This window comes from Anser cygnoides, chromosome 4 (genome assembly GCF_040182565.1).
Source record: "Anser cygnoides isolate HZ-2024a breed goose chromosome 4, Taihu_goose_T2T_genome, whole genome shotgun sequence".
In the NCBI taxonomy this organism is placed as follows: Eukaryota; Metazoa; Chordata; class Aves; order Anseriformes; family Anatidae; genus Anser; species Anser cygnoides.
Window position 1 is genome coordinate 19847485 of NC_089876.1, and position 26629 is coordinate 19874113.

The 26629-nt window shown below is 36.2% G+C and overlaps 1 long non-coding RNA gene across 3 annotated transcripts in view; it reads left to right on the top strand.

The window, feature by feature from the left end:
- The window catches only part of LOC106033716 (uncharacterized), a 278677-nt gene that overhangs the window by 104492 nt on the left and 147556 nt on the right, over window positions 1-26629 (top strand). For all 3 annotated transcript variants that reach the window (XR_010830990.1, XR_010830992.1, XR_010830991.1), the window contains exon 3: window positions 14317-14414. This is a non-coding gene — a long non-coding RNA (uncharacterized lncRNA). The remainder of the gene's footprint in view (window positions 1-14316; window positions 14415-26629) is intronic.

Genomic DNA, 26629 nt, shown 5'->3' on the forward strand with positions numbered 1-26629 from the left:
GTACAGCTGCCACTAAGAGTGCAGGTCCACAGCAAGGAGTAGGGGGCACTTTTCTCAAGCACGTTAATGCAAAGCTAACATGTAAGAGGAGAGCTATAGAGCCCACATTACCTTTCAGAAATAGTAGAGTAGATTTCAAAGATGCATTACAATGTGTGCTCTGTAGCTTGACATCTTAAGGATGGTTTGACATCACTAGAATTTTTACTAGTGGCCAAAAGCAATGAAGAATTGCCCCACAAATACTTAGACATTTATCTGAACTCAAGTTTTAATAGCAGGTTTCCTTCTAAGAAGGAAAAAAAATGATATTAATACTTCAGCTAAGTCTGTATTAGACTAATACCAATTTGTCATTTTACCTTTATTTGATGATTTATTTATGAGGATGATTTAATTTCAAGACCTATACTATTTTCTGAGCTGTTACCATTTTAAATACTTCCATACCTCATGCTGTTAAGTCTTTGAACATACACACAATATACTTCTCTTACATCTAGCTTTCTCACATTATAGCAGAAAGCAAACATTTTTAATTTATCAAAGAATGTCTCTCATTTCTTGCCTGCATTTTGTTTCCTTTATAAATAATTTTTATGTACAGTTTTAAAAATATAAACAAATCCTCTGTGACATTCTTTCTGATCATTTACGTTCCCAGTCTCTCAGATCAAAAGTTTGCTGAGTTTCTTTGTGAGCATGAAAACTCCTAATCCACATACTCAAGAAACTTGCATTAGAATTCTTTTCTTTCCATTGTTTCTGATCTGTCTCAATAAATCTGAAAGGTAAGTGATAAATAATATAGTTCTGTTTAGACATCCGTTGAATTTAATGGACACTGTGGAGTTTAAAAGTAGTTGAACCAGGCTGAAAAACATGTTGGAAGATTTTTTTTTTCACCCAAGTAGTGAAGCTTTCAAAGCTTCTATGAAAATAATATTTGTAGAAATATACATTTTTTTTTTCTGCCAGGCAATTTCAGACTTATTTCACTTATTTTTGCATTAAAAAATGAACCTTCTTTAAAATTCAAATGTTTATCATGATATCATGAATATTGCTCATGCCACATGAAATTAATTTTGGAGCTAAATACTATATAGTAATTGTAGTGATAATAACTGATAACAAAATAAATGGGGAATTGACAAACTGACTTAATATTCTGCTTGCGGGTCAGTCACATTTCCAAGCTTAGAAGCAGAGCAAAACTTAATGCAATGAGAGGGAATGCCTGCAAAAGGTGTCTCCATTAATTGTAAGCTAGTGAATAAATAAGATATTATGGAAGGTGTGGGAAGAATGAGAATGCATGTTCGTTCTCTCCCTCCTACATTTTGTGCCTTCAGAATGAATTGATGGGTACTTCACAGTATAGGGAGCATTGTGAAAAAATGGTATTTGTTATTGCTGTCATGTCCTCATTATCTCTGCCATTTTCTCAAAGCCAATTCACCAATTCCCTTCATTTCCTTCTGCTTGTAACCTTGCTGCCCCTGGCCTGACATACCTCAACATTACTGTTCCTGCATCCATCACTATTTTAGAATATCCCCTGGAAGTTTTTTCACCCAGTGAGCTCTAAAATTTGCCACTTCCTCAAGTGAATAGTTCTCATTTTTATCTTCATTTCACAAATTTAGGGTCAAATTTATGGGACTCAAATTTCATGCTCTGCTATCAAAGACTGCGCTCACCAACTTTGCTGAGTGTGTAGTCCTGGAGGAGAAGAGAGTGGAGAGCACTTTACTGCCTCTTTGTTAAAAGAAGTCTCTAAGTAAACATGCGTGTTGTAGTATGGTTGCATCTTTGTGCCTTTATGGGATCTGATGCATTCACCCAGTGATTCAACACATGGATATATAGCAGTACATTGGGGATTCATGCACGACAATGTGAAAAAAAAAAAAAAGAAGAAAAAAAAAGGGGCTTGGAACTTATTTGTAGATTGAATCTTTTTCCTTTAATATAACAGCCATCACGATTGTACAGGTTAAAACATGAACCTAATTGCTGTTTGGGGCAGAGCAGAAGCTACAACAAAAGACTTTCTGAAATGAGCAGTACAGAGAATTCTGCATTGTGTTTCTAGACTGCAGATATGAATTATGTGTCTCGTCATTTAAACTCCTTCTAAGTATCTTCCAGAGGCCAATTTATACAAAGTCTGAGAAAGGTATTTCCAGAGAGTGCTTTATCCTTTATGTGAGGTTTTATGATTTTTCTGTCTTCCTCTGTTGATGGTAGAGGGATCTTTGCTTGGAGAGCTGTACTGTTGGATTGTATGAATTCTGTTTGAAAAGTACAGCTGTATATTACAGATGAGGCTGAGTCCCTTTAGCCTTTCAAATGCAGTGATTCTTATTAATGGATACACAGAGGGATATGTTTTCAAAGATATTTAGATGCTTAGTGGTATCTAATAGGATTTTCAAGATCACAAAAGCAGACCAGACATCTAACTTCAATTGATTTAGCTCAGGTAGGTGACTATTTCTGTTTGCCTGTATGTGTTGTTTCATAATCATCCTTAACATTTTTCATAATCTTGCCTGCTAAATTTGATTTCATATCCAAGGACTGTGTTCCATTTGAACCTATTGCATTAAACAACAACCAGGTAAAGTATGTTAAATCTCAGTCTTTAGAATCATAGAATCATTAAGGTTGGAAGAGACCTCCAAGATCATCTGGTCCAACCATCCCCCTACCACCAATATCACCCACTAGACCTTGTCCCTAAGCACCAGGCCCAGCCTTTTCTTGAACACCCCCAGGGACGGTGACTCCACCACCTCCCTGGGCAACCTGTTCCAATGCCTGACTGCTCTTTCTGAGAAGAAATTGCTCCTAATTTCTAACCTACACCTCCCCTGGCACAACTTGAGGCCATTGCCTCGTGTCCTATCACTAGTTACCTGTGAGAAGAGGCCGGCCTCCAGCTCTCCACAGCTTCCTGTCAGGTAGTTGTAGAGAGCAATAAGGTCTCCCCTGAGCCTCCTCCAGACTAAACAACCCCAGTTTCCTCAGCTGCTCCTCATAGGACTTGTGTTCTTAGATTATAGGCAAAAGAGTTTTCATTTAACTCTTGTACAGGGTCAGTAGTTTTGCAGTGTTGTCAGTGGGGACGTCATGTGGAGCCGTCAGTTCACAAGAGAACTGTTGGTACTTCTGTACTTCAGCTAACATAGTGTTTTATTTTTTATTTTTTCCAATGTTATGACAGAAAATAGATACACAATAAAGTGTTTTGCTCTTTCAGTCATGAGGATGATTTTCCATATAATGAAGCATAGTGCTTTAAATATGTTGGACAGCAAAATACTACATTTTGATGTCCCAGTGGTATGAAGCAATATCATTAATTCTTTGTTGCTATTCCCATGACAATAAGACTCCATTCAGGAAAGCTTTCTGAATGAAATTTCTACTGGTGCTAATGGGATGACCACATAGATAGGAGATATTCAGTCTCACTCCTAATTTACCTTCAATAGTTTCTTTAACTAGATCAGCATTTTATTTAAAATAATGACTACCTGATTTATTCCTCTGTCCCAGTTTTCACTTTGCTCTCATTCTGCCAGCCTCGAGTGACAAGAATTTTTTTCCTAACTTTCTTTGGACAATAGATTTTATTTTTTAAAATGTTATTTTTAAATGGGTAAGTTTTTTTAAAGAGCTGTCTGTGAAGAAAGCACATATACTTGATATGATTTGAAAAAAATTCTGTCAAATCCTAGACAGGCGTACGTACATGCTGAGAGTTACTACACATTTTAAACCTCAGTTCCTACATGCCTACAGTGTCCTTTTGTCTACATTATTGTTTTCCACTTGCAAGAAGTAAGTGGAACAACATCAATTAATTAGTGGCAATGCACATGAAAAATGAGAGGGAATTGCTTTATGCAGAAATTCAGTGTGACTGCAGCGTGCTATTCCTTAGCATAGCCCTGGGCTGCTATCTCCCTTTATTCTGCTGCTGTAACTGGAGGTCAGCTGGTTTCATATGCTTACACAGTGGGCTTCTCATATCACCAATTCTCACTAAGAACTGCAGTCAGTGGAACTGCCTGGCAATATTGATGATGTTCACAAGGTCGAGATGCAGGGTATAATGGCTAAACCCAGGCAGCTAACAGCCTGGGACTACTAAAGGAGCAGATAGATACTATAAAAAACAAAAAACAAAAAACTAAAAACTATGTCTAGATGAAGAAAAATCTATGCAGATATCATGATATTGTAATTGCACACGCGGTGTGCTGCTAGGAAATTATCTGTTCTGGTAGGATCACCCAGGAATTGTATACATTGAGCACACACTATTAAAGCCTGTCTCTGATTCTATTAGCACATGACAGAAAGACCCAAATCAGTTCTAAAGGCATTTGAAAGCAGCTGCTGCCACAACAAAGATAATATTGGTACAGCTTTTCAATTGTGTAAAGAATTGTGTAAAGAATATTTTAAAGTTCCATCCTTCATTTGTGCCATATAGACAAAATGCTGACTTGAGTCATTTTTAAAGCTAATTATATAACAGGGATTTCACAAAATAGCTCTGAACTACTTAAAATGGATATTAAAAAATTCAAAATCCTGATATGACAGCTGCAGTAATAATACCTATTGTTAAATTTTGTTAGACTTTCTTCTGTCATATATGCTCAAAAATGTCTGTCTTATTTTTCAAATATCTTCTTCCTTTTGTGACTTAGGAACAATATTTATTTATTGCATGCTCTTAACATTCAGTAGCTATGCAATAAAACCACATGCCCTTGAGTACATATTTTGTATGCATAGTTTAATAGAATGATTTCCTAGTGTGTGAGTTAAGCAGCATTTATTTTCCTTTATCTTACCTGAACTATGATGGACCACAGGCTTTCTGAATGCAACTGTGTCAAATTAAACCTGACCTTTTCTAATGGGGATTCCAATCAGTTGGAAACTGTAGAAAATAAGCTGTACTGATGCTTTTTCTGTAGACTTGAAGTTTCATGCCCTTCAGCAGATCTCTAAGGATATTTTCCATCACTGTGTACTGGTGTGCCTGAAGAGGACTTGGGGACATTTCAAGTTCTCAGACGGTTGCACTTTTTGTGAATGTCAGACACTGGTGTGAAGCCTTTCTTCAATTGAATTTGCTTCTCCATACATTAAGATCTACGTGTAATCTTTCACTAAAGTGTGTAGGATTACTCAAGTATCCATTAACATTCACACTGTGTTAAAAATAATTAGCTTTCCTTACAAGGGTTATTGTTGAGGACAGCATTCACCAAAGTTCCCATATACGGTTCGTTTAATTACATATGAACAAACAAATAGTTACTGTCTCCAATTGGAAGGTCAGTCTTTATGCAGAGATAACAGAGTTCATGTCTATAGTGAAACACTTGAATTCAAGATCATTTGTGAACATTAACTTCATTATTCTACTGTTACAGAAAACTACTTCTTTCAAATGTAATGGTGAGATTCTGATATCATGTACGTTGACAATGCTAAGAAAAAGGCTATATCTACATATTGAAAGCTGCTGAAATAAGAAGGCTGTACAACATTTAGGTTGTAAATTCAGAGAAATTTCTTCTCAGAAAGAGTAGTGAGGCATTGGAACGGGTTACCCAGGGAGGTGGTGGAGTCACCGTCCCTGGAGGTGTTTAAGGAAAGGTTGGATGTGGTGCTTAGGGACATGGTTTAGTGGGTAATATTAGTGGTAAGGGGGTTGGTTGGACCAGATGATCTTGGAGGTCTATTCCAAACTTAATGATTCTATGATTCTATGATTTAGTGTGCTATATCCTTTCCCAATCAAAAACCTCTACAAAAGGTATTGGTCTTCAGAAATAGTAAGTAAAGGTTGTGACTGTTGTATAGCTGAACTGTACTCTATGTACTCACTAAAATGTACTTGATGTAAATAGATTGATACCTGAAAATTGTTAACTAGATGCTTGAATGACAGGTTGATTTTCTGCAAATTAAGTATTTGGCTGAGTATCAGTACAGGAGCATAATATCTTGGTTATACAACCCAACCTAATCACTTCAGAGATGCATCCAAATAAGATGATATTGTCTTAGTCTGAAGATCACCGTCAGTTAGCAATTGTTCTTGAATACAATGATTCTGACTTTTGTTTTAATTGATAAAATGAATTGTCAATCACTAAGGTAGCTTTGGTAGGTGCAATTTGAATCAGGCTGAAAATGAATTTGACATTTTCCTACTTGTGTGTTTGCATGTAGCTCTTAATAACTATCCACCATTAATTTTGTAGCTTGAATTTGACAACAGCTTTGTTCTGTTCCCACTGGACCCCTTGAGAGACTTGGCTCAGTGCAAGCAGGAGCAAGCTCATACTCTTTTGATCCACAAATAATAGTGCTGTAGCTACTGCAGGCAGATTAAGATGAGAAAAGCAAAGTAGAAAATCCAGTTAATTGATCCTTTGCAAACACCTTCAGTGAAATCATGCTCTCTGTTGAAGGCAAGAGTAGCTTAACCATTAACTTCAGAGAAGTAAACAGTCTATCCATTGTCCACAATGTCAGTTCATGTGGAAGGTAAAGAGAACAAGATTGTCGTAGGTTGCTTCTGAGAATAAAAATACTTTTTTTTTTCCTTATAGTGGTGTCTAAAAAGATCAAACAAGAATTTGGCCTACAAATTTTTGTACATTTAGAAAGTAAGGAGCAAAGGAACTTTGAAGGAGCTGTATGAACAAATTTTGTGTTCTAAGTAAGATCTATAACAGGACGTATTACACGAGTTATAGAAAGCTTAAATCACTCAAAAGATGTCCATTGGAGCAAGCAATGAACATAGATCTACTGGTTTTCAGTAAAGAGTTTTAACTGCAAGACAAGTTTTTCCCTCTTTTGTATATGTTCCTTTGATTTCCAGCTGTAATGAAGTATTTGTAACATATTTTAATAACACCAGAACAGTTGATTCAGTCAGAATTTGTGCTAAAAACGTGGGTATATAAAACTGCAAACAGTAGTTCAAAAAGAATACACAGGGACACAAAGGCATTCTTTCTATCATCTCGGTACAGAGCTCAGCTCATAGAAATCATGTTTCCCTATCAGTTCAAATTACACTAGTTGCATGGAAGAAGAGTAGGATATGACCTCAGTTTGAAATAAGATTTGAAGATCATGTAGTAAAAATTTACCTAGCCTCCCACATTAGACTGAGGCAATGAAGGTAGTATGGAATTTTCCTTTTGTGTCAGCTTATTCTTGTTACTCATATTTATGATATTACCACTTTCACTTTGTTGTGCACATTGATGTTGCATCAGTAAACTAGAAAATATGGTAAATAATTTACTTCCTTGCCACACATTATCTGACTTACTTCTGTGGAGAGCTGTGCTTAAAAATGATGGCACAAATTTTAAAATACAGAAAAGACTGAATTTAAACTGATTGAAGAAGATTGCTCTTTTCAATGGAAGTGTACATTTTGTCCAAGAGAGGGCAAATGCAGCTCCTGCAAGTGAAACTCTTATAGTTTCTCCAGAAATTGTAAAATCACTGTGTATTTCTGTGGTATGTTCTGAGAAACTTTAGGGCTTATTCATTCTAATGGATTATTTACTTTTATTTATTATGTTTCAGAGTAATGCTCAGTGATTACTTTCATAGAAACCAATTCAGAAATGCCATTTTTGAAGAGACGGTGACATTTCTGTCCTCATAAATTTACAGAATGGAGATAAACACTCAGTTTCCAGGAAAATATTATCTTTATTATTTTATAATGTACTGTAATTAAAAAACTAAAATACTTACAACTCCATATTCATCAATGAATGACTGAACTGTGATTTTTTTTTTCTTTTTTAACTGACAAAACCTTATCAACAAGTCTGGGTTGTAATTCTGCAAACTTTTCTCTGCTTGAGTAATCCTATGAAGCTCAATTGGGCTACACAAATGCATAAAGTTAATCACATAATTGAAAACATAGTTTTAAGTATAATTGAGCATTTAATGCACAAAGAATACTCATTGTCAGATAAAATTAGAAAGTTAAAACCTTTGTTTCAAATCTGCAATGGATTTTTCAGAAAGGCACACTTAGAATATTTCTACTGTTATCATTATTCTTTTCACAAGATGTACATGTCATTGTCCCCAAGACAGAAAATGTACCCAAATCCACAAATATATATAAGGATGTAGAAGTGCTTTTTCCTAGTCATGCTTTAATCAACATAAGGATTCTTTAAGATTTGGGAAATGGAGTCCATTCTGCCGAACAGAATATGGCATTGCCAAAGCAGATAACTGACTATACTTTCTGACAATGTCCTTTTCATCTATTTCAGGTAGGAATATTATCATAACTGTAATGATCTGGGGCTATAAATGATGCAAGATACATGGACAGGTATAGTTTCTTTTTAAAAAAGTCATTGGAAAATTGGAAAAATAAAAGGCTTTAGTACAAGAGCCTTTCATCAGTTTTTGTGTTTTAAACCTGAAGAAGAGTTAATATGTCTGCAAAGCTGTTTGGAAATGTTGGAAGACCAACCTTTTCACTCACACTGTTTTAACTTGGATCTGTGGAGATCATCTTCAAGAATCAGAATCAGGTTCATCTCTTATCTCTTCAGACCTTGATTTCTGTGTTTACATCCATTACTAGCATGGATGCTAACAACGTGGCAGTTTTTCTGCATATTAGAAAGAGAACTGAAAGACACTGCCAATTGATTTTACATTGTAAGTGATTAGTTTGGGTAAACATCTTTCAGTCAGGACTGCCTTGAGCTATCTGGCAAATGTGTAAGTGAAAAGCTCTGTATCCCAATAGGATTCCTTTGGTTCTAATGCCCTTGCTTTTAATCTGTTTCTGAAATGGTTTTCGCTAGTTCTGATGTAATCCCATTTCTTTTATTTGAAAAAAAAAAACCAACTACTACTAAATACTTAATAAACAAATGTGACTCATTTTCTTGGGAAGGAAGTGTTGAGTGAGCCTTAGATTTTATTGTCCTTTCCATGAAATTTTAATAAATAAATGAGCAAATGAGACTAGTGGGATGGAGTCATAACTTGCAAATCTCTGTCAGATTCATGCTTGAATAATAATTAATGATTGTTTTTCGATTCATTCACAAAGAAAACTCCTAATTTACAGCAAGGAGAGAACAATGTGTACATACCAGTGACCTAATGGAGGCAAGTAAATGCTAATTGTTTGACTGTGTTGTCCCCAGAAATTAATGCTTTAAAACATTATTCTGTTAATCCAACTAAATAAAAAGACAAATGGAGTTTGGCAAAACTAACACATTCAGTGATAAACTGGTGAGCAAGGTCTATCCAGGTTCTCTTGGGGTCATAGTAAATTCCAGAGTTAACTTCCCTCTGTTTTAACTGTAGTTCAAAAGGAAAAGAATTTATTAAAATACAGAAGACCAAAACTCTCATTAAAATGGAAATATTTCATACAGAAAAAAGTCTGTTTGAACAATCAGTTCTGTTCGTAGTTCAGTTGTCCATGTACTCTAATCCTTTATGCTCATATATTTTTATTGGCGTTGATTAAACCTGTGGTATAGGTCATTCTGTGTGCCAAATATATGTTACAGAAAAAATAATTAAGTGGCAGAAGGGTATTCAAAGTCAGGTACATCATTCTGAATCAGTAGCTATTCTAAATATTCTCATTTCAATTTTAAAGAATGATGCTTAAAGTGACAGACAACAGGTTAAGGACATATATTCTTTTCAGTTTTGCTGGCAAGTTCTTCATAGGTGAAAAATAATTGGGAAGAACGTTGTTTTTTTTAATGTGAAGGGTAATGACATCAATACCCACCAAGACATTCAATACCTTACAAATTATTGACTCTAGATCATAAACTGCATTACACTTGCAGATATATTAAGTTCTCTAATGAAACCACCACTTTAATATCAGAAAATGTACAGTCAAGTAAGATGACTGAAATGTCTGCTAGCTTTTTTCTTTAAACTGTGATTTCAGTTTTAATTTTTTAAGACTTATTATATGGAAGATTAAAGCACATTTTTCAGTGTATCATTTAAATCAGTCATGAATAAGCTGATACCAGTGGGCAATGTGTTTGAATATTTCATCACAAAGTGATGGAGCGTCTTTTCTTAGCTTGTTAGAGTGCTTTTACTCACAGGTCCAGTCTGCTCTTTTCTTTGACATGACCTGAATAAAGAATGACCAAAAAGTTCAGCAAGGACAGAATCCATAAAGTGTATCAATAAGAGAAAATATATTTCAAATTCTGATGATATTATTGCCTGAATTAAATCAGCACTATGAAAATCATTTCCAAGTTATTCAAACTTTCATAATAATGTTTGGCTTGTGCAAATATAATGTACTAAAAAGAAGGAAATATTTAATCTGATAAACAGAAACTAAAGGTTATTAAAATGGATTTTATTGTCGTTGTTTTGGTAAATTGTGGATCTGGTTATTTGTCTCAAAATAAATTTGTTTTGGACTCCAATTTACATTTCTCTCTATGACAAAAGAAGCCCACCTAACCTCTTGTCAAATTAGTGAAAGAGAACTCAGTGTTAACATAGCTAAGTATTTGGTAATAGGTGATGAGAAAATATACCACAGAATCTTATGTTGCTGATGTTTCTAGAATGACTTTCCTTTCTTCATGATCCTCTTGAGATCAGAAAGTTTGGGAAGCCTTAGAAAGATTCAGAACTGTAAACTTTTTTTCTCTGGGTACTGTAAATCAGGTATAACCATTTTATGTAGAAGGCATTTGGATCAGTACAACAGTGTTACTGCCTGAATTATTACTATGCTGAATTGTTTAGATAGTGTTCTTTCAGAAAGCTTTGACAGGCTGTAATTATCAGTCTCCACTTGACATGCTTTTCCCACTGGCATGCTATTCTTTCCAAGGGACACCGTTTCCCACACCTTGATATTCTTTCTGTGAGGCTCCAAAGTCCAAGTCAGCTTAATGTGACAATGGATTTTTGCAGATCAGTGAAAACGATGTGGGGTTGAGATTTTTCTTTCAACTTCCAGATTTGCAGAACGGCAAAAAATCGTTCAAAGTGCTCTGTGGTTTGCCAAGAATGAGGAGCGTTTCTCTTTGGGTGTAGAAAGAGCAACTGGGAATCCAAGAGAGGATCCCCAAGCTGTAGCTGGGAGTGTCTGCATTGTCTGCAGACGTTACTATTAAATCCAAATGTCATTTTTTTTTTTCCTTTGTCCTAAATATCTCAACAGTAGCTGTTACTTGTAAGTTTTGTAAGAAGATTAACAGATGCTAAATCTAACAGAAACTCAGTGCAATTGTTCTGCTGGGACTTTGTGACCTGTTTTTCAGCTTTCAGTAGAGATGGCATCCAGAGGAACTTCTCTGTTGTTCTGCAGAGATGTCACTCTGCTGACTCAGGTTTAAGAGGTCATTAGGCTCGAGGTGAGCAATGGGGAGATGCAGCCTAACACATCACCCTCAGCAACCATACAGAAACAGAGCAGATGCTGAAATGTTTGACTGCCTTATGTTGTCACAGTCTGTGATCAGCAGATTTTGTTCTCTTGACTGGTGATGTTGTATTCATATATTGCCTAGAGGCCACAAAGCAAGCAAGAAGAAGTGAATATGTTTCTTGTCAGCCTGCAATTTGTCTGTATTGGCACTTCACCATAGATCTTTCATCAGATATATTCATTTTGGGAAAATCTATTTTGTTTTGCGATCCCTCACATAATAGTACACCACAATTTCAGGTTCATACTTCTGCTTGCACTATTATGAATAGCATAATATATTCATTCTGCATAGTAACGTAAGACAGCATTTGGTATATATTTGTGTGACACAAGTAATTCAATGAGCAGTGGAAATGAGGAGACCTGGCTCTTAGGGAGTTATGTCTTAAGAGTGAGCAACTCTGTGGAGCCTCTGTGTCTGAGGGAAGATGAGTTCATGCTACAACAGTGTCAACAAATAGGTACGAGGGGCTATATTTTTTAGGTAATCATAAGTGTTCATGAATGTCTTTTCATGAACGCTTCAATGTACAGTCTTTTCATAAGAGGGGAAATTAATGCAAACTCTGTCCTCTACCCTGCTACATATTTTTGTAGAAGTGGAAGTGAAGACTCTGACAGCTCACCTCCTTGGTCATGCTTGTTCTAGCTGGCCAGTAATTAACGTTAAGTTAGAGGGGAAACAAAACAGGCTGAAAAACATGCACTGAACAGCATTGCATAGGTATTATTAGGCATTTATGGAAAGTGTGATGGAAAGGGTTATGAGATAAACTAGATACAAGTCAGATATTGCAGTGGTGTAGATTGAGGATTGTTTAAATAATTCAGAAAATAGTTAAAATGAATCTTTTTCTGCAAACAGAACACTTCAGAATTCACCTGACTCCTCAAGAGGGCTTTAAAGTGATAATTAAGTGTTTGAGAGGAGCTATAATACTTGGGGGATTATCTTGCACACAGAGAGGGTCCTATTGACTCTACAGCAGTCAAACAGACATAAGTTTGAAGATCACTGAAGTTCCCTGAGAAAGGTGATGGTTGCCAAAGTTCCTCAATATAACAGTAAAAAAAAATTGAGATCATTTGTAAGATTATTTAATTCTAGTAGAAAGTAGACTGATGTAGAGGAGTGAGTGGCATCTTCTGACACGGGTGAAGTTTGCTTTTGCAAGGTAATGAATATAACTGTCCAAAATTAGTGGTGCCATTAACTGTTGGAGTTTCCATCTAGACCATGTTTGCATGGCACAAATATGCACAGGGATACTACAAGTAGCCTTGAATGTACTATCAAGGATCCTGAAAGTAGTATAGCTGTGTTAGTGCAGCCTTCTGTCAAAGCTAACGAATGAGTGCTTCTCTGCAGGCAATGTAAGACTAAGGTGAGTGTGCTAATAAGCACAGAAATGTTGCATTTTGTGTCTCTGCTGGCTGAGAAGCTTTGCAAGGCCCTGCACTGAGTTCTAAAGGTCTGCATCGTAGAAGATGCGTGCAGCATCCTCAGCAGTGAATGGCTCTCAGCGTGTGGTTATATACACTGGCCATAAGAGGTCTAATGTGACTATTTGTTGGCAACTTATAAACATAAGGAAATCAGTGCATTTATAGTATTTACAACTAATACTGCAAGTTAATACCAAGAAATGAGTTTTAAGTTCAATAGTTTTGTGGGAAATCCAATATATCTTGTATTCTGTCCTTCTGTCCCATTTTAAGTACAACAATATGAAATGCCCCAGAATCCCACTCTGCTAAATTTTTATCCTTGATTTCTGGGTATTTTGGTTGATCTGTTTGTATGTGTGTTTGTGTGCGTGTGTGCAGTTGTACAGAAAAAACAGGAATGCCCCAAATTTACACAAGATGCAAATATGGATGAATGTCTGATTTTCATGATGTAAACTGGTAAAATATGTGAGGAGAAAGGAGAGGTTGGTAAATGAAATTGAACCTGACTTTTTGATTGAAAAATGCTGTATTTCCCTCATTTCCCTGCTGTTCCTTTCTCAGGCAGCAGCTCAGATTTGACAGCCACAATTATGAAATCGGCATACCAAAGGCAATCTTTTTGTTTCAAAGAGGTAAATTCCATTTAGTCTTAGAGCTACATGATTCCACTTCTGTCCACAAAGAAAAGTTGCATTTCCCCAAGGAAACTCATTGGAAAAGAAACAATGAAAAAGTCTGAAATATTTTCCAATCATAGTAATTTATCATGGCTTTCATATCTTTTAACAGTGTTTCTAAAAAGTGCATGCAGATTATTTTTGGCTATACTGGGTTGTAGCATAGTATGAAGGCTTTAAGACTAAATGCATAGCCAATGAGAATTTGTTCATTGCATCTGGATTTATTTTTCTCAAAGTGAATGGACACAGAGAGTTTCCAAAACACTAAGCTCCATCAAATAATGTAAAGTATAAAAAAATGTAGATCAGAATTTATGTGAGCTACAGTTTTGTTGTAGAATGGGTCTGACACGGTCTGTGGATAACAACACATAGTTGGATTCTGCATACATGGTAATAGAAATAAAAATAAAAATGTTTAGTCATCTTCCTGGGCCTAATTAGAGGATGAATACGTGAGAAAGAAGAAAAAAGTAGTCTGGAATGCAATTATATGGAAAATTTAATCTTATGTCTGACTACAAAGCTTTGTATGTTTGTATGCAATTGGTGGGATTAAAGTTGAAAGAGAAATATTCCTGTATTCTTTATCCCTGATTCATCCTTGTTAATCTTTTTGTTTTTTCTCAGCAGTTTTCTGATAAAATGGTTCTTCAAAATGGGCTTGGATTTAACTCTCCATATCTACCTCTTGCCTCCTGTATTTTGGAAGGTTTGAAAACCACTGCCAGGTATGAATTTCTCTTTGATGTGTTTGATGTCTCACTCTTCTCTGTTCATATTGCCAATTCATTTGCAGGAATTTTGTCTGGTACTTTTCATTAGTGTGAATGTGAATTCTTATGAGCAAATATAAGTATTTATCAGCACAAGCTAGCAAGGTGAAATGGTAAAAATTTCTGAGTCTTTCACAAACAGAAGGGACTTTAGCTTTAGATTGGTTTATCATTAGTTAATGTAAAACAGATGCTGCTAGTCATAGGCTATGCCAGGTAGCCTTCTTTCATTGTACAGAGCAAGACTGATAGTCACAGCCCTGGCAGTCAGGTAATACTATGTGATGTCTTCCAGTGCCATGGAGTATTTTATTAATTAAGTCTGTCTGTATACTGTTATTGGGCGATGATGTAATAGCTGTCATTGCTTTTCCTTGGCCTACTGTGTGGTACCTTGTTGTATAATGTCATCTAAATATGTGTTGTGCATAATATCCCCTAATATCACCTGATTTCATTAGACCATTGTCCTCAGAAATCAAAGAAGTAGCTCTGATGCAAGCAGAATTTGTTTCAGTGACAGTGGTCATGTCTTGCCAGAAGGATGGGGGGGCTTGGTGGTTTTCTCATGCCTCCAGAACTGGAATGTTTCACGGCAGAATTTAGGAGACCAGCAGCCAATTCTTTTTCTTTTCCTGTCTTGTTGCTGTCTTTTTTTTTTTTTTTTTCAATCTGTAAAACATTTTTAGCTATTAGCAAAATAGGTGGTGTAGGAAAGTCAGAAGCCTGCTGAATAAAAAATTAAATGAGAACTTGGAATGAAAAATCAGAAAAAGGAAGGCAATGAAAAGGAGAAAAACCTGAACCAGAGAGTTTTAACAAGCTCCCACAACAATAGGGTTTAGGTCAGTGTAGTCTCTAAACATCAGTCTGAAAGTAAATCTTACATCAGTTTAAATTTGTTTTTTAATTGTCTATAGTTATGCAGATGCTGTTTATCATTCAGTGGCAGTACTGGAAAAAAAAGTCATTAAAAATAAATACTTTCACTTTTATGTTAAGGTTGGATTCTGATACTATCTAAGCAAGGGCGTGCTGGGACTAAATCTATTGAAATAAATGTCATGAGGTATATCGAAACAGATGCAGTTACATCAGAATAAGACTTGCCATTCTTAATGCTCTTCTCTGTGCCTGCAAGATGGCTTAAACATTGCTGTTGGATTAATGGTGTAAAGATCATATAAATTATATTAGAATATTAAACAATCACCAAGTGGCAAATAGATTATTCCAGAGGGTATTATGTGTGGTGGCAATTGGAACCACTGTATTCCTCAAGCAAAGAAAAATGATTAGGTTGTGCCTGTTCTAAGGCATGGGGGTCCCCCATAAGTCAGTATGATTGCAGAGGAGATGACTTCAGCTGTGAGGCAGTTAATAATTTTGCATTTGGATTAACTAAAAATATCTTCCTTGCTATGTAGAACGTTCACAAAAGCATCATCATAAACAAACAAACAAAAAATGTTTTCTGCTAATTTAAGCTAAAAAGAGTAAACAAAAGAAGTCAGGGGGATTCAGTGCCGCGCTCTCAGCCTGGTGGTAACAGTTTATGGCCTTCCTATAACATGCATGACTGAGTAGAGTGGGTTTTGTGTTGAGTTGCTACCGTATTGTATTCATTCTGATGAGAGAGAAAATTTAATAGCACTTAAACTTTGACTTGCACTGGACCCTGGAACAGATCCATCTTTATTATGTATACATTGCCTGTGCTTGCAAACCGAGAGAAATACAGCAGACTAAAAGCACAACAACAAAGAGCTTGATGAAAATGTATTCTCACTGCAAAATAATATCAGTGCTGTTATTATGTACTGTATTACCAGTCCTACCCTTCTTTTCCTTTTATTCTTAATCTTTCTTCTCCTTTCTGCTAAAATGTGAAATTTTCCATTTCCAAAGTTCTTGGTTTCCGAGTTGGAGCTCTACATCACTATTACAGTTGCTTTAAAATATTTAGAAATTGACTTGTTTTGTATTTCTATAAATTGGAAAGAAGACAGAACCAAAAATCTTTCTCCTAAAGCCTCATGAATCTGATCCATGTGCCTGACTCACTTTTGAAATGGGATAAAAGCCTAAATCTTGTAAGCTCGCATCATACAAGCCCCTGGATTTCATGTGGGAGCCTAAATACTTTAACGCATGTAGGCTCTGAACACTTCAGAAAATATTAGCAGAATGTGGCAAAAAGATTAACATTCAAGGAATCTGATTCTTTAATCCATCTTACAGATTAATGGGAACAACAGACTACTTGCTTTAGTAAGAATATTTATTTGACTAAAACTGGGCAGGCTGGGGAAAGCTGTGTTATAGATGGAGGTGCAATTTACATGTGGAATCCATTATGGTGACATAATACTTATTTACTGGTGGAGGTCATCACATGCTTCTGAAAAACAAAGCAGTATAAATAAAATCTTTTGAGCTTAATGGATAATGTAATGTCTAATGTACTGACTCTCGTCACATGGCAATACTATAAATCATTACACTTCAATTTAATTTAGTAAGGACACAGGAGAAATCCATTTACTAGCAATTAAGCTGTGTTAGGATGTTGGTTGTACTTTCTTGATTATTTCCTTCGGATTTACCACAATGACCTGAGTTACAGAAACACTATTTTAAGTTAAGAGGAAAAAATGACCTGGGTTCAAGCTGAGAACAAATGTTCTGACAACTCAAGTTTAACTCATCTGTCAGTATCTCAGAGTTGTTTGCATGAAACAAGGATTTTTTTTTCTGTTATGTTGGTTCTTAATCTTGAATATATACATGTATACTGGGAGTAGGAGGACGAAGCAAGAAGAGAAAAAAAAAACTAAATGAGGGAAAGCAAAGTAGTAGTAAAATGTAATCTAAAGTTTAACTTTGGGTAATGGAAACAGGCAGCTTGCTGAATGAAAATTTTATACCAAGAAACAGTGCTGTCTACGTGGAAATCAAAATGCTGTTGACAATAGTGGCTTCATATTTTAAGTCTGACAGGAGAGGTACAGTAAACAATTACTGCTATTTGGATTAGATAAGAAATAGCAAATTTGCTTGAAGGAAATTGTCACAAGGTCTGGTGCAGTTATAAGCTGTTATGTAGTAAATCAAATAGAAAAAGATGACAGGTGGTTTGCTTTGGTTGAGAAACATAAGAAATATCTGACCTTTGCACTGCACATATGAGTAGATTACAAAATGCAATTTAATTCAGAATGGTAACTAGGGGAGGGCACACAACCAGCCTTCCTTGCAGGAAAAGACATCTGTCTTATCCATCACTCATTGGGAACTAACAGTGTTTTGTCACATTGCACAAGGTCAGTACATCCTCATTTTCCAAAAGTAGGGAAACTTCCTGAGGCTTTATGTTGGCTTCAGACTTAATCATGTATCCTACCAGCATTACTTGCTGCCTCTGAGATGCTGCATAAACATTAACTAATTAGTCCTTGCCATAAATCTGTGAAATAGATCATTATTTTCAACATTGCCAACACCGTCATTTTTGCAGAGGGTAAAACTGAAAAATAGAGACTTTTGAAGGCATTTAAGCATTGTTTCACTCAGCATTGTGACATGGAAGACTTTGAAAGTATGTACATTTAGAGCTTCTGCAGACACTAGTATCAGCTTTAAATTACATAGTAGGGATACCAAAGCACCCAGGTGTGTGGCACCAAGACCAGTGGGCTCTGCAGGATGCCTGCCAATTCAGCTCCTTCTGGCTGTATGTCAGGATGAGGCATGGAAAACATTTTCCCCTGTGCACACCTTTATTTGGAGTACCCAGCATAGCAGTCCATGGTGAAGCTGCTGTCGCCAGATTAACATGTTTTCGTGACCAGCCCAGCTGGATTGTGCAATGGGATATGCAAACATGAGGTAAAAGATGATATTTTTGCTCTTTCTGCTTACCAGTACATCTTGAATTATTTCCTGTGCACTGGTTTGGTTTAAACAGGAGAGGTAAATCATCCATTTCTCTCCTAGAAGAGTTCTGCCAGTGATGAAGGTAATCTGAGACTGAGGAGAACATCAAGACTATTTCCTACTCCCTGATGGCTACTGGCATCATCAGGCGGGCTTTTATATAAAAGAAGCCATCACTTGTGTCAGAGACAGTGCTTTGTAACAGGCAGTCACAGCCAACATAAAAGGTACATTAATATCTTGGAAGGAATGACCAGCTTTCAGAAATGAAGCCCATGAAGCTCCGTGGGACACCAAAGATTTGTCCAAGCCTCCCTAAAGCTACATCAACAGATCCCACTGAGTCTTGTCTGAGCACAATACACAGATTTTAAGCCTCAGCTTCTTGTTCCCTGCTACTAGAAAACTAGTGAGCAAGGCTAGTACTGTCTGACAAACTAAAAATGAAAAGACCCTTTGCAAAATTAAAATGTTAAATTTGTAATTGGTAATATAGGGACCAAAAATTATAGTTGAAGTTCTGTATTAACTCAGATATAAGATATAAACAGATGACTCTGTGTCCAATCAAAATGATTACACACCGTCTGAATTTTAAATTGATTCCTATTAACCTGAGACGATTTTATGGGAATTTTTAATATAAAAGTATTCTCGGCAGAATTTGAATAATGATAATCAATAGTCACAAGTTTTGACAATTCTTACCCAGGAAAGTGCCTCAATGTATTAAACGGTCTATTCTATAAAACTTATTTGCTTAGTTTGATTGTGAAGAAGAGTAAATATTTTGGTTGTGCTGAGAGCTGTCGAACAGAAATGAAAGATGGAAAAGACATGTTAGGTCACCTTGAGGCCAAATTCACAGCTTCTGAAAGCTGGTATAATTCCATTGACGTCAATTCCTGTTCTTTTCACTTGGATCTGTGGATACGCAGCACCCCTGAAGTCCCTGACACCATGTATTCAATTTGTTCCATTTATTTCACCACAATTTTGAGTGCAGAGTCTTTTTGGCTGACTAATATGCTGATGTATTGGCTAATGTGAAAATATATGTTTTCTCGTTCCTGTACTACTGTACCTTTGCACCTCTAGCAAATTTAGTGGGTTTAGTCTTTTGCAACTAAATGCAAGTAGAATGATACCTGCACCTTTTATAGGTGTGAGTTAATCAGAAAGGCAGGCATCGAAACAGCAGAGCCTGCTAATGCATTTCCAGAGGTGTAAATTACCAACATGGCTTGAGTCTGGACGATTTTGATTAAGAGTGAGTTCAGTGAAAATGTGGCACAAAATGAAGACGCTTCGCACTGACTATCAATAAGTAATGATTTGTTAACAGTTTCGTCTCCTTTGGGATCCTTTACCACCAAACTATACTTCAAAGGAAATCCTAAAAAGTAAATTTAAGGATAAAGTACTGACAAATGTTTATATAAGTGTAAATTATAAATTAAATTTAATTTATAAATTATAAGTGGATATGTTCACTACTTTTTTGGCAATTGTTCAACTTTGTTCCTTTCTCCGAATTGTCACGTACTGGATTTACGAAAATGTGCAAAAGCAGAACACCACGGGATAGAATTAAACATTCAAAAAGAGGTATTTTGGAAAATTGTAAATATATTTAAAAAAACTACCAACTCTAAGTTACTGCTGCAGCATGATAGCACAATAGTAGCTTAGACAATGAGATGGAGAAATCGTTTACACATGTATCTGCTTCGAGTTCCAAGGAAAAATGTGGTTACTATGGCAACTGCCACATTACACTCATGCAGTCTCCGGAATAGATTAAATTGCTAAAAAACTGCAAGTTTTCATTTGACTCTTTGTTCAGAACTGCAGCTAAATGTGCTGAAGTTACTTAATCAAAGGCACGTCAGGTTGCATATTCTAATGTATTGCTGACTGAAATCTCAGCTTGCTTGTAACTTTGGCTTAGTTTTTCCGTAACATCTATTAATTCAAAATAGCTTTGTCATATTGATTTACTGTTTGTGTGGAATCTGTTTGGCCATATGCACATGTTAAAGTAGACACTGACAAGTATGAAATGTACTATAGGAAATTTCCAGCCTTATATTCATATAAACCCTAGATACAGCCAAGGGGGTAAGAAAATCAAGACTTCTTTTCCTTTCCATAGGAAACTTGTTCAGAGACCATCCTAAAATTTCATAAAAAGCTATTAATCGTTATATTACTATGAAAGCAGAAAGATCATGTGTTTTCTTTCCTATAGAAATTCCAGTGTAAGGGCTTGACACAGCTGATCAGCAGGTAAAGTCATCTAACATTCATCCTTTATTTGAAGACAAACAATTTCATCCTTTATGTTTTAAGTGTTAAAATGCAGTGATTCTGAGGGGGGATGATTTCTTCATTCCTGATGTGTTTAAATACTTCAAAAATGAAGCTACCTAACATGCAGGCAAATTTTGCTGCAGATATTTTTTGGATGGCAGTCATGCAGAACAAAATACAAGATAAACATGGGATGCAGCTGTAGAAAACAAAACTTCGCTTTGAACAGCTGAGGTGCCAGATGATTTCATGCTGTGATAAGAAAACTATAGATAATTTTAAATTGCAGGTCTTTTGGAAATCCCCAAATTGTGGCTTCAGACAGACAAAATAGATATTCTAGTAGACATACCTAGAAGAATGTAAACCTGAAATCCTGGGATTATGTGCATTTGTATGTTGCATTAGGTGGTTTTGTTGCTGTAATTCTAGACCTTTCCCTCTATTCTAGGGAGTTAATTTTTATGTATGTGCTTGCTGTTGATTCGTCTCACTGCTTAATGAACAATTTTTGTTATCTCCTCTTTTCTGGGCTTGCGCTGCTGGGACAGGGTAGAACAGTGTGCAAAGCCCGTCTGTGCAAAGCACTCCGCACAGTCAGGGTTCCTGGTTGCTTTGATGATGCTTTTTTTTTTTTTTTTTTTTCCTAATGGGACATGAAAAACACTGCCTACTTTTGACATTTTCTTATTTCTCCCTCTGGGTTACATTTCCCAAACTGTTGAGTGGGCAGTCCCTCCAGAAAGCATCTGGGTGGAGTCCTTGTAAAGGTCTGATTGCTTTGCTTCACTTCCAAAGTGCTATGAGCTTATCAGAACTGGGCTCCTGCTCCCCTTGCCTTTCTGAATTTAACACTTTCTTTACAGTTCTGTTTCCATCCTTGTGTTTTCCCTGGTAAATCCTTACCATTCAGAAGTTCTGTCTTTATTGGATCTTCTTTAGCCATGCTTATTTCTGATTTGTTTCCATTTATCTATCTGATGATTATTTGATGACATGATTGTGTCTCCTTTCTGTTTATTACTTAAAGTTTTAAACTAAATTAGTGCTTTCTTCCACCCCTTCAAGGTATTTTTTTTTCTTCTTTCCTGAGAGGACACAGTCTGGTGCTGAAACATTAGTCAGCCTTTTGTTGTGGATGACATTTATTTCATTTGCTTTCTATCCCTAATATAATAATTCTTACAGCCTATTTGAATATGCCATTTGGTATTTTACATAGAAATGCTGCATCATTTTCTTTGTAACTTCCTTGTTTGTAGATTTAACAGCACCAGGTTATTTAGGATTGCAGTTATTGGCTCTATGTGTCTATGAAATACATTATCATAAATATTCATGATTTTTGTGTGTATTTGATATTAGTTTGCAATGTTAATCCTGCCTCAGGACCAGCTTCCATCATGATAAGTACAAGAAATGCGTTCTTCTTGCCTACTTTGCAAGCTTCATAAATTAAAACTTTTGAATTATACACAGTGTCATTTGCCTTTCCGTGTCCCCTATGGTATTTCTCTCAATACCTTGTCATTGAGATTCCATAGGAGCTACTTATTTTCCCTGTAAGGTAACACTGGTTCTGTCTCCTTTGTCTTAAACTGTCACTTTGTTCTTTTGTTACCCACTTCATTGTGTCATCTCAGAAAAAAGGCTCCTGTGCTGCCACTTCCCTGGCAAAAGACATCCTTGAGCTGTGCTGGAGACTTAGGCTCTGATTGCTTGAAGGTGGGACACTGCTTTTGTTCATGGTGCTAGGGAGAATGAAGGAAGAGGACTACAGCCTCTAGACAGAAGGTAGCTGTCTTCAACTCTTTTCACTATAGATCCATCCAAAAGCAAAGCATGTGTAAAAATGCAGTTCACTGCTGGGAAGCAAACAAACACACAAAAGATACCAAAACCATTTCACTATCCCATGTTATGTTTCATTCTTCTTTTTTTTTTTTTTTCATTTCCTTTTAGTTTAAGCTGCTCACTCTTAGTCAATATTCAAATCTGTTTCTGTCTGTGGTGATCATTTTATATACTCTGTTAAAAATGTATAAATGAATAAAATGTATACAGCCTGGTTTTCTGAAACTGGCTTTCTGAGTAGCTACAGGGATACAGTAGAGTTGTACAATTGTACAATTACTTGACAATTTCTGCTTAATTTTCTTGATTATAGGCATCAAACATGCTTTTAACTATATTTCCAGTAAATTCCCTTTTTCTCAGTTCTTATGCCCAGATAACTTAGAAATTAAGGACAATTTGTAATGCATAAACCACTTGCAGAAAATGCCTACTTACTACTTTTATATTGATGATAAAGTCTCAGTTCCAAAGGAGAACCTTTTACCAGGAAGCCTTTCCTACAATTCGATATAGCCCAGGTTTCATTCACTATTAGCAAGATTCACACTTGTCAGGACCTGTCAAATATGTAACGATTTCCTTTCCTAGTGTCTTAGTTACAGTAAAAATTGAGCTCGTCGTTTATCCTGCAGCTCTCTCATTTTCTCTTACTACTAAAATTATCTCCAAGTTTTGGTTGCTACTGTTTTTTCACTAAGTAATTCCATAGAAACAAACATTGAGGACTGGCATGGAGAAGTGCTGTGGACTGACCACAGCCCTTGTTCCCTATACCTCCTGCACTGTGTGGGATGGGAGCAGGTGGAAGAACTGGGAATGGAGGGCTGAATTTGAGGCTGGGAAGAAGGAGGGGAGTAGGGAGAAGGTGTTTTTAGTTTTACATTTGTTTCTCACTATCCCACTCTATTTTAAATTATCAATATATTGAATTAATCTTCTCCAAGTCAAGTCTGTTTGGCCCCTGCTGGTAATTGGTAAACAATCTCTGTCTTTAACCCATGAGCTTGTCCATGTTATTTCTTCCCCTGTCCTGTTGAGAAGTGAGAGAGCAGCTGGGTGAGCATCTCACACCCAGCCAAGGCAAACCCACCACACATATTTTGCTTTCAGCTTCATAACAAGTAGAAACGGTCTCCGGTAGATGGATTCCTCTTGTGTCGAAACACAGCTGTGCTTTCTGTTTTACTGTCTATTGCTGTACCATTTACAATGACACCAGGCTCCACAAACAGACCTTCCCAAATTCAGTTTTGGTAAAACAGAGAACTTTATCCAAATGAAATTGATGTAACTGTGAAGAGGATGCACCCTGATGTGTTCAAAATTAATTTGAAGGACACACAAAGGGAGTAACTTTATTCCACATTCTGGAGAGAAATTTTTAGCACTGAACATGTAAAAGAAATGAAAGACTATAATTGCTTTTATAACAATGTCCCTTTAATTATGTCCTTCTGGCTAACAATCTATTCTTCTTCCTTTACTGATCTGTTTATCAACAAATTACTCTCTCTTCTTCCACTGATCTTTTAGATATTTAAAGGGTAACAATGTAAAATCACAGTAGGGCAAGCAAAATGAGCACAAAGTATGTGAGGTTTAAGAAAAAGGAGGAATTAAAGAAAAATAAAAATGCAGTGGGGTGATGTAAGGAGAAGAAAACACAAAAGATAATAAGTACTTTAAAATGAAAAGGACAGAGAGCAAAAAGAAAGGGAAGAAAAATATCCTGGAATGATAAACATTTTAAGGTAGTTATTAGCTTAATGAAACATTTGCAGGATGTACCTCAGGGTGTGTATATAGGCATGTGCCCATGGGGACTCCCAAAGCACCTCAGCTATTTATTCAGATAAAATTATAGCATTATACTTCAGCCTTCAACAGAGGTCCTTCCAAAATGCCACAAATGGATATTGCCCTTGCAATCTGTGGTTTCTGGTTACCTCTTGTACACCAGATCTCACACATAAAATTAGGTGTTTTTAAAGGAGCAATTGCAGGGTCATTCAAATAGCAGGGAGGGGGAGGGATTAGGGAAAGGCAAACATTTGTAGCGAACATGACTGAAGAAAACCTTCATGCGGCTCTGAATGCCAGAAGCAATGATAGAAGGTCTCGGTGAAATTTAAAAAGCCAGAGTGAAAGCCTAGGGATATATTAGCAAGCAATAACAAAGTGCACACGCTACTTTGGAACGAGCTGCTTTAAAACATGTGTGGGGACCATGTATATTACGCAGTTTAGCATTACTTTTTGGAATTACATTCCAACTTTTTGGTATAGGACATAACCCATGCCCTACAAACTCCTACTGGTTTTTCCTAATTCAAGCAGTGATCCATTGCAACCCCATTGTATCTTCCCATTGGCTTTCTTTTGTAAGCACAAAGACGAACACCTGTTCTGCCAGTATGAGCTGCTCATGTCCTGTGAGCTCATACTGAGTTTTAATCAGCTCTCACTTGGAAAATCATTCAGGCTGCAGTTTTTCTTCACATTTACGCTTATTGAAAAGACTAAATGCTTCATCTCAGATGGGAAGGAACTTGAAATGCTGGACTGTCTTGCTGACAGCACTGCAATCCTATAATCATTTAATGTCTTTGTAAGTATCAAAGTGAATATACAGGAATAACTTCAACTGACCATGTTTTTGAGTAAGAAAAAATAGCAGGTTTTCATGTACAGAGGTGCCAACCAGCTCAAGAGTCAGCAATGATTTTCCTTCCATCTTTCACCGAGAATACTTAGTAATGAAAACTGTGAATTAAAGACTGATTGATCTGTCAGGCCTCTTTTCTCAGAGCTTCTGCTTGATCCTTCCATCTGGATGCAAAATGACTTTTAAAGAACCTCTTTTCATTTGTGTGCAGGTTTTCAATGTGTACAGATCAGGTGAGTATTAGGATGTCCTAATTAACTACAGCAGGAGAAAGTGGAGACAGTATTTATTTATATCATCCAGACTCTGAATGCTGAAAGACCCCTCCTCCCCACGTTTTCATAACGTTTGTAAATTTAATTTTGCCATCCTAGTCCCCTTCTTGTTCTCTTCAAACACTCAGGACAAAATTTTGTCCTACTCAAAGTCACTGGACACCTTTGAAAGTAACTGATTTCCAATACTGAATTACTAAATTGATACGATAATTCATTGGACCTGAATCATCTCTGGTACAACTCTATTGCTAGTCATCGGGTCATGGATGCAAGATGTTGTGATGTGTGTGTATGTCTGTCATGGGGTGTGAGCCACAGGTCTGTTCATGTTGCAATGCTTAATACATTTAGCATGGATTATTTGTACTTTGTTCTTGTATTTTTATTTTTAATAATGAAAGGTATTTTAATAAAGCCTTTCATAGGGAAAACAGCATAATGTATTTGCAGCTAGAAGAAGTCTATATTGTATGTATTTGTATGAATACCATGTTCTCTGGTATTCTACAGGTATTTACTGGCACAAGAATTGTATATGAAATATGTTATATAGAAGACTTAGAAAGGGTATAAAAAATGAGTGCAATCAAATAAATTTCACCAGAGACATTGTTTATATTTAAAGCTTTTTTTTTTTTTGTGAGATTTTTAGGTCACTGATACAACTTGTTTTGTGTTAGAGCTTTTTAAGTAGGTGCTGCAAGAATTATTTTATAATTGGAATACATGTATTTTTCTCTCTTTTCCATAAGAGTGCCTGAACTGATTTTGTTCAAGTTATTTTTGTTTCTGCATTTTAGCATTGTGCAGAAATCATGGATGCAGTTCTGGTCTGATTGAAGGTCATGGTTAATCATTGATTAGTTTTAGTGGGGGAAGGATTATGTGGCAAGGTTTCTTACTATACTGAAACTTCTGAGAATGATGTGTAACCAAAAATAGACTTTTGAATTGAGTACTCCCAACTGCTTAAAGCTATTTTCACATGCATTCATTAAAAACAAGTCATAAAATTAGAGGAAGGAATGATGGAAACAAAAAGAAGGAAAGTTATGTTTGAGGGTAAATGCAATTAGTTTGAGCACTATAGTTCCAGAAGAAACTAAACGATGCCATAATTA